Below are 8,300 nucleotides of genomic sequence, written 5' to 3'. Positions count from 1 at the left end.
AATGAATAAATAAATAAATAAATAAGTGAATAAATCAATAAATGAATAAATAAATAAATGAATAAGTGAATAAATGAATAAATGAATAAATAAATAAAAGAATAAGTGAATAAATGGATAAATAAATAAATAAGTGAATAAATGAATAAATGAATAAATAAATAAATAAATAAATGAATAAGTGAATAAATGAATAAATGAATAAATAAATAAAAGAATAATTGAATAAATGGATAAATAAATAAATAAGTGAATAAATGAATAAATGAATAAATAAATAAATAAGTGAATAAATCAATAAATGAATAAATAAATAAATGAATAAGTGAATAAATGAATAAATGAATAAATAAATAAAAGAATAAGTGAATAAATGGATAGATAAATAAATAAATAAGTGAATAAATGAATAAATGAATAAATAAATAAATAAATAAATGAATAAATGAATAAGTGAATAAATGAATAAATGAATAAGTGAATAAATGAATAAATGAATAAATAAATAAATGAATAAGTGAATAAATGAATAAATGAATAAATAAATAAATGAATAAGTGAATAAATGGATAAATAAATAAGTGAATAAATGAATAAATGAATAAATAAATAAATGAATAAGTGAATAAATGAATAAATGAATAAATAAATAAATAAATGAATAAGTGAATAAATGAATAAATGAATAAATAAATAAATAAATAAATAAATGAATAAGTGAATAAATGAATAAATTAATAAATAAATAAATGAATAAGTGAATAAATGGATAAATAAATAAGTCAATAAATGAATAAATAAATAAATGAATAAGTGAATAAATGAATAAATAAATAAATAAATGAATAAGTGAATAAATGAATAAATGAATAAATAAATAAATAAATGAATAAGTGAATAAATGAATAAATGAATAAATAAATGAATAAGTGAATAAATGAATAAATAAATAAATGAATAAGTGAATAAATGAATAAATAAATAAATGAATAAGTGAATAAATGGATAAATAAATAAATAAGTGAATAAATGAATAAATGAATAAATAAATAAATGAATAAGTGAATAAATGGATAAATAAATAAATAAGTGAATAAATGAATAAATAAATAAATAAATGATAAGTGAATAAATGAATAAATGAATAAATAAATAAATGAATAAGTGAATAAATGGATAAATAAATAAATAAGTGAATAAATGAATAAATGAATAAATAGATAAATAAATAAGGCAGAGCGTGAATACGTCGCTGATACATTTGCTGTTAAGGTAAACGTCAGTAGAGACAATCAACAGCTCTTCTTTCCAGATACTCTGAAAACCCGGTACATCTTCGCTATACTGGGAGTCCTGGGAGTATACAATGAGAGTAAACATGTCGGTTGCTATAGTAATCATCGTGCTCTATCATTTGCTATCCATTACTTATGTGTCCCTTCCATTTGTTCTGCATATGTCTCGACATTATAAATTTTCTCTCTTCATTCAATTTCACTCGCGAATTATTCCAGTTTGACTTGTTAACTGCTGATTGTTGCTCTAGTGAGATATTAACCTTCTTAATTACGAATCGTTTGACACCACTGCGAAAATTCTATCGCTTCGCATTCTCGAGTTACACTGCCTCGGCTGCAGCGCGATCCTCCAATTCTGCCTCAAATTTCCCCCTCCCGCGTGCCGCTCGATGACGTAACCCGTTCCAATTCAAGGCCACGGTGGATACATTGATCCTTCTTCTGTCGATCACCGTTTACTTCATTGGAATATGTCGTGTAGTTTAGAAATTATAGGCGCGACAAAACTGGCCTGCAAATGTGTTGGTCGACTGTCCTGGGATGATACCCTGGCACTGGACCGAACTTGTAAACATATTAACGTCACAAAGTTTCCATTTTATGTTAATCAGAGCACAGAAAATGTGTTTCATGATACCTAATACGAACGCGTATTAACAGTAATTTTGTATTTTGTAATAACTTGTTTGTATGTCTATTTTATACAGGGTGATTCAAGAAGTTCTCTCCCGGTTCCTGGAGGTGATTTTTGAGGCCATTTGGAACCAAAAATGTAAATAAATTAATGTCATAACATTCACAATTACGGAGTTACAACACATTTTCGAAACGCGTCGTGACCTCCCAGATCACCAGATTTAACATTTTTAGATTACTGCATCTGAGGGTGGATGAAAGGCATCGTGTATCAGGTTAAGGTACAAATACGCGAAGATTTACTTCAACGCATTCTGGATGTTATGGCGACATTAAGGAACAAACGTGTGAAGCTGCGAAATGCTACACGTGCGGTTCACACCCGAACGGACCGTTGCCTTGAGATTCAGGGAGGCATTTTCGAAAATGTGATTAATTATATCCACTCTAAATGAAAGAGACTTACTTACTTACTTACTGGCATTTAAGGAACCCGGAGGTTCATTGCCGCCCTCACATAAGCCCGCCATTGGTCCCTATCCTGAACAAGATTAATCCATTCTCTACCATCATATCCCACCTCCCTCAAATCCATTTTAATATTATCTTCCCATCTACGTCTCGGCCTCCCTAAAGGTCTTTTTCCCTCCGGACTCCCAACTAACACTCTATACGGATTTCTGGATTCGCCCATACGTGCTACATGCCCTGCCCATCTCAAACGTCTGGATTTAATGTTCCTAATTATGTCAGGTGAAGAATACAATGCGTGCAGTTCTGTGTTGTGTAACTTTCTCCATTCTCCTGTAACTTCATCCCTCTTAGCCCCAAATATTTTCCTAAGCACCTTTTTCTCAAACACCCTTAACCTATGTTCCTCTCTCAAAGTGAGAGTCCAAGTTTCACAACCATAAAGAACAACCGGTAACATAACTGTTTTATAAATTCTAACTTTCAGATTTTTGACAGCAGACTGGATGATAAAAGCTTCTTAACCGAATATTAACAGGCATTTCCCATATTTATTCTGTGTTTAATTTCCTCCCGAGTATCATTTATATTTGTTACTGTTGCTCCAAGATATTTGAACTTCAAAAGATAAATTTCCAATTTTTATATTTCCATTTCGTACAATATTCTCGTCACGAGACATAATCCCGTGTTTTCCCTAATCGTTTGTGGATTTTCTCCTAACATATTCACGTCATCCGCAGACAAGCAGCTGATGTAACTGACACTTATTACATTTCTTGTTCAAATAACCTCTGAAATGACCTTCAAAAACCGGGGAGAACTTCTTCAGTCACATTATTATATTAATGTGATATACCGAAGTGCATACATTCCAGTGCAGGAATTGTGCGTTATCATATAATGAAGGATTGGTAATTGTAATGTTTTTAATGTCAGAAAGTAGTTTATTTTTTTCGTTTTTTATTCATTTTTTTTGCTAATAATTGTAACATAAAATATAATATATACAGAAAAACTTTAGCTCTCCCCTGAAAGAGTAGAACTCGTGCTCAGGGGCGGATTCCTGAATTGAAATTAATAATTATACAATACAATTTGTGTTATGTCTACTATGCAATTATAGTATATAAATTTAAATTTACAACTTTTCAATTTTTATAAAATCCGTACATAACTAGAACTATTAGAATTGACAAGATTAGGATATTTAAATACAAATTTGTTATATATTTTTGGGCCTAAATTACTACTATGATTAAATACTGTAACAGTGTTGCATTTTGGTTCAAACAATCTTAAAGAATTCATACCTTTTGTTTCATAACTATGAGAATACAATTCAAAATTATTTCGATTTTTATGTATGAATTTTATTAATACAATATAATAAATTTGTCTTACGTTAAGTACATTAAAGTCTAAAAACAAATTTTGAGATGGAAAATCAATAGGTTTATGAAGACATATTTTAATTATTTTCTTCTGTAATAAATAAAGTGGATTAAAATTGGACTTAAATGAGCTACCCCATCCTATAATTCCATACATAATTACCGATTGAAATGAAGTTAAATATATTGTGCGTAATGAACTTATTGACAAGTAATTCCTCAATAAAACAAAATAATATACTATTTTACGTAATTTATTACAAAGGTAATTAATGTGTTGGTTCCATTTTAAATGATTATCGAAAATTATGCCTAAATACTTAACTTCAGAGGACTCTTTAATAATCGGAGATTTACACTGTATAAGACAACAACCAGAATTATGTAATTTAATACTTAATATAGATGTAGGAGGTTTGTTGCATTTTTCAGATAATGAGAATGGAATAATTATGGTTTTATTTTCGTTGATAGAAAGGTAATTTATGTCAAACAATTTTTTTATTAATTTAAGTCCATTATTTAAAATATTAATTAATGAAAAGATATAATCTTTTTTCTGAAGTTTTAAAAGGTATACCTTATTTTTGGTTTACAAGACTAATAGTTTTGTTAAATTATTAAAACTAATGAAAATTATTTTTTTTTCTATTATATTTTTTTTATGGAATTTGAGTTTTTTCTTCTAATCATAAGCATGATTCCAGTTCCGATGCCGGATTGAATCCTCTCATTTTATGTTTCCTTTAGTGGCCAATCCTCATGCACAGTTGTGACACTGGCACAATGTCCAACACACTATGTGCAGAGGTGCACTCATTACGAGTGACTAAGTGGCCGGGACCCGATTCATTCCGGTATCGGAACTGGAATCCGGTGTGGCTTAGTGGATAAAGCGTCAGCAGGTAGAGTTGAAAACTCGGGTTCGAGTCTCGGTGCCGGAGAGAATTTTTCTTCGCTCCACTCATTCTTCATCATTCGTGAATCACCCTATATTTAATGGGTGAGCATTTGTGGGAGAAATGATGTTCTCTGAAGGTTTTGAGTCGGGATGCAAAATATGGTGGATACTGTTAAAGCGTCTTCTAAGCAATTGTTTGAAAGCCTATTCCTGTAACAATTTTGTATACTGCTGATGTCAGAGATACCTGATTCACACGTCATGTATGTTGACGCAAATGTCGATAAAACTTGTAAGTTTCTTGGAATTTGGAAAATTATCCACAGACTTTGTCCAAAAAAAGCAACATCATTAATCGACTTTTAAGTTCTCCTTAGTTATGTAAGCCGTGAATATGTTAGGAGAAAATCCACAAACGATTAGGGAAAACACGGGAATTTTACTGGAAGCAAGTGAAGAGATAGGTTTGGAAGTAAATCCCGAAAAGACTAAGTATATGATTATGTCTCGTGACCAGAATATTGTACGAAATGGAAATATAAAAATTGGAAATTTATCCTTTGAAGAGGTAGAAAAATTCAAATACCTGGGAGCAACAGTAACAAATATAAATGATATTCAGGAGGAAATTAAACACAGAATAAATATGGGAAATGCCTGCTATTATTCGGTTGAGAAGCCTTTATCATCCAGTCTGCTGTCAAAAAATCTGAAAGTTAGAATTTATAAAACAGTTATATTACCGGTTGTTCTTTATGGTTGTGAAACTTGGACTCTCATTTTGAGAGAGGAACATAGGTTAAGGGTGTTTGAGAATAAGGTGCTTAGGAAAATATTTGGGGCTAAGAGGAATGAAGATACAGGAGAATGGAGAAAGTTACACAACACAGAACTGCACGCATTCTATTCTTCACCTGACATAATTAGGAACATAAAATCGAGACGTTTGAGATGGGCAGGGCGTGTAGCACGTATGGGAGAATCCAGAAATGCATATAGAGTGTTAGTTGGGAGTTCGGAGGGAAAAAGACCTTTGGGGAGGCCGAGACGTAGATGGGAGGATGATATTAAAATGGATTTGAGGGAGGTGGGATATGATGATACAGACTGGATTAATCTTGCTCAGGATAGGGACCAATGGCGGTTATGTGAGGGCGGCTATGAGCCTCCGGGTTCCTTAAAAGCCAGTAAGTAAGTAAGTAAGTTAGTAAGCTTGCTTGTTTCATGTTCTTCAGAAATATTAACCTTATTCTTCCGTGACGTATTGCCAAGTCACTTGTACTGGTAAAAATGATTGGAAAAAATATCCGGAGAATTCATCCTACTTTTTACTTTTCGAATAAATAACTTTTCGTGTAGCTACATCATTTGAGTGGGGTATTTTCTGTCACTAATGTTTGCTGTGCGGATTAGAACTGAGCCACATGTGGTCCGCGGACCTCCTATTGGAAATCGCTGAAGTAGAATTTTGAACTGATTTGAAGTTGTTGAAGTGCAACAACGCGTTATCGGTTAGGCAACACAACTTCATCAATAGATTTCAGATTAATTAAATTAGCTAATTAATTACTGGCGTCCATTCCATTAGTTACATATCCATCTTTGTGAAATATCCGACTCTACTGAGGTATGTGGACCGTGATGACGACGACAATATTGAAGACAGTTATGATGATGGTGATAATAATGATGATGGTGATAATAATGATGATGGTGATTGTGGTAATGACGGAAATGTGGATGGTAGCCTAGATGATTCCATTGGTCTCTTTAGAGATCACGACCTTCATCCTTATCTCCTCCTCGAGTGCAACATTGTATCTGTTCACAGTCACTGCGCGAAAAACATGACAGGGGTCATAAAATGCGATTATCATTTCTGTACGTAGACTATGGAATATCATGTCATATGGGGAACACGATTCTCGCTCCCATTTCTGTCTAGGCTTGAGACAGACACTAAGAAAAACGCACAAATGTAGGCGGTTAAGAATGTATTGCATAGGCCAGCCGTGGCGAAAATCTGACTCACGAGCACATTGTGGCTCGCAATGATAGCTGTGCATTTGTCTAGTTTCCTACCTCCCCAACCCCCACCCTCTCGCTCACTGGAGTCAAACTCCGTTCCATTTGTATTTGTCTCTGACCTGCGAGTGGCGTATCATCGCAATGTCTCTCTACAAAAACGAAAGTTTCAAGTAGGATGGGAGGACGCATTTTTTTTGCTGCCAATATGATGAGAATATTAAATGTATGATTTGTTCACAAGTATTACGAGGAAAACGGTTGTATAACATAAAACGGCATTATACTACATGTCACTCATGAAATATTAAAACGTTAAGTGTTGTTGTTGTTGTTGTAATTTTTATTTTATTTTAGTAGTTTATTTTACGACGCTTTATCAACATCTAAGGTTATATAGCGTCTGAATGAGATGAAGGTGATAATGCCGGTGAAATGAGCCCGGGGTCCAGCACCGAAAGTTACCCAGCATTTGCTCATATTGGGCTGATGGAAAACCCCGGAAATACCTCAACCAGGTAACTTGCCCCAACCTGGAATCGAACCCGGGCCACCTGGTTTCGCGGCCATACGCGCTAACCGTTACTCCACAGGTGTGGACTTGTTGTTTTTATTATTATTATTATTATTATTATTATTATTATTATTATTATTATTATTATTATTATTATTATCTCTGTACGTCGATCCTTTTTTCAGCAGATGTACGAATAATGTGGCGGCTAGCTCTTCAATATAAACTCACAGATTTACAATGTGATGTTAAATGAAAGCTAGATGTAAGGACTTGACAAATGTTGAACTTTCAAATCTTTGCCAAAAAATAAATATCCGAAGCTTCGTTCTTTCGCTTGCTCTGTTGAAGCCATGTTTGCTACAACTTACGTTTGTGAAAAATTATTTTCAACAATGAAAATAGTAAAAACCAAATTTAGATCACTACTGACAGACAAATACCTTCGTGATCAACTACGACTGGCAGTAAGTGACATAATTACTGATTTTAAACTCTGACGTAGATACATTCTGAAGATAGTTAATTTTAGGTTGTGATAATGTGTCCTATGTTTTCTTATTCATATCTTTCTTCGTTACACGTACTAATTCAACGTGGCAAAGTTCTAGCGCAATAATTAATAAGAGATCCCTATTAGAAACAACGACCAAATTTCTGGCTTAAAAATCGATAATGTGTTAAATTGGAAAAATCATATTAAAAAAATTACCCCCAAAACTAAATTCAGCTTGTTTTGCTATTAGATCTGTGCAAAAGATAGTAAATATCGATACCTTAAAAGCAATATACTTTGCATACTTCCACTCGGTAATGAGTTTTGGAATAATATTCTGGGGAAATTCCACAGATAGTAACAATACATTTCTATTACAATAGGGAATCGTGTAGGACTGTTTTAAAAAAACTACAAATAATGCCCGTGGCTTGTCAGTATATCTTTTCATTAATAATCTTCCTCGTATATAATCGTGAAAACTTTGTAACTAATTCAACAGTTCATAGCATAAATACACGTCAAAAAAATGACTTTCATACTCCATCGGCAAGTCTATCGTGCT

This window comes from Periplaneta americana, chromosome 9, assembly GCF_040183065.1.
Source record: "Periplaneta americana isolate PAMFEO1 chromosome 9, P.americana_PAMFEO1_priV1, whole genome shotgun sequence".
In the NCBI taxonomy this organism is placed as follows: Eukaryota; Metazoa; Arthropoda; class Insecta; order Blattodea; family Blattidae; genus Periplaneta; species Periplaneta americana.
This window is presented reverse-complemented; position numbering follows the sequence as displayed.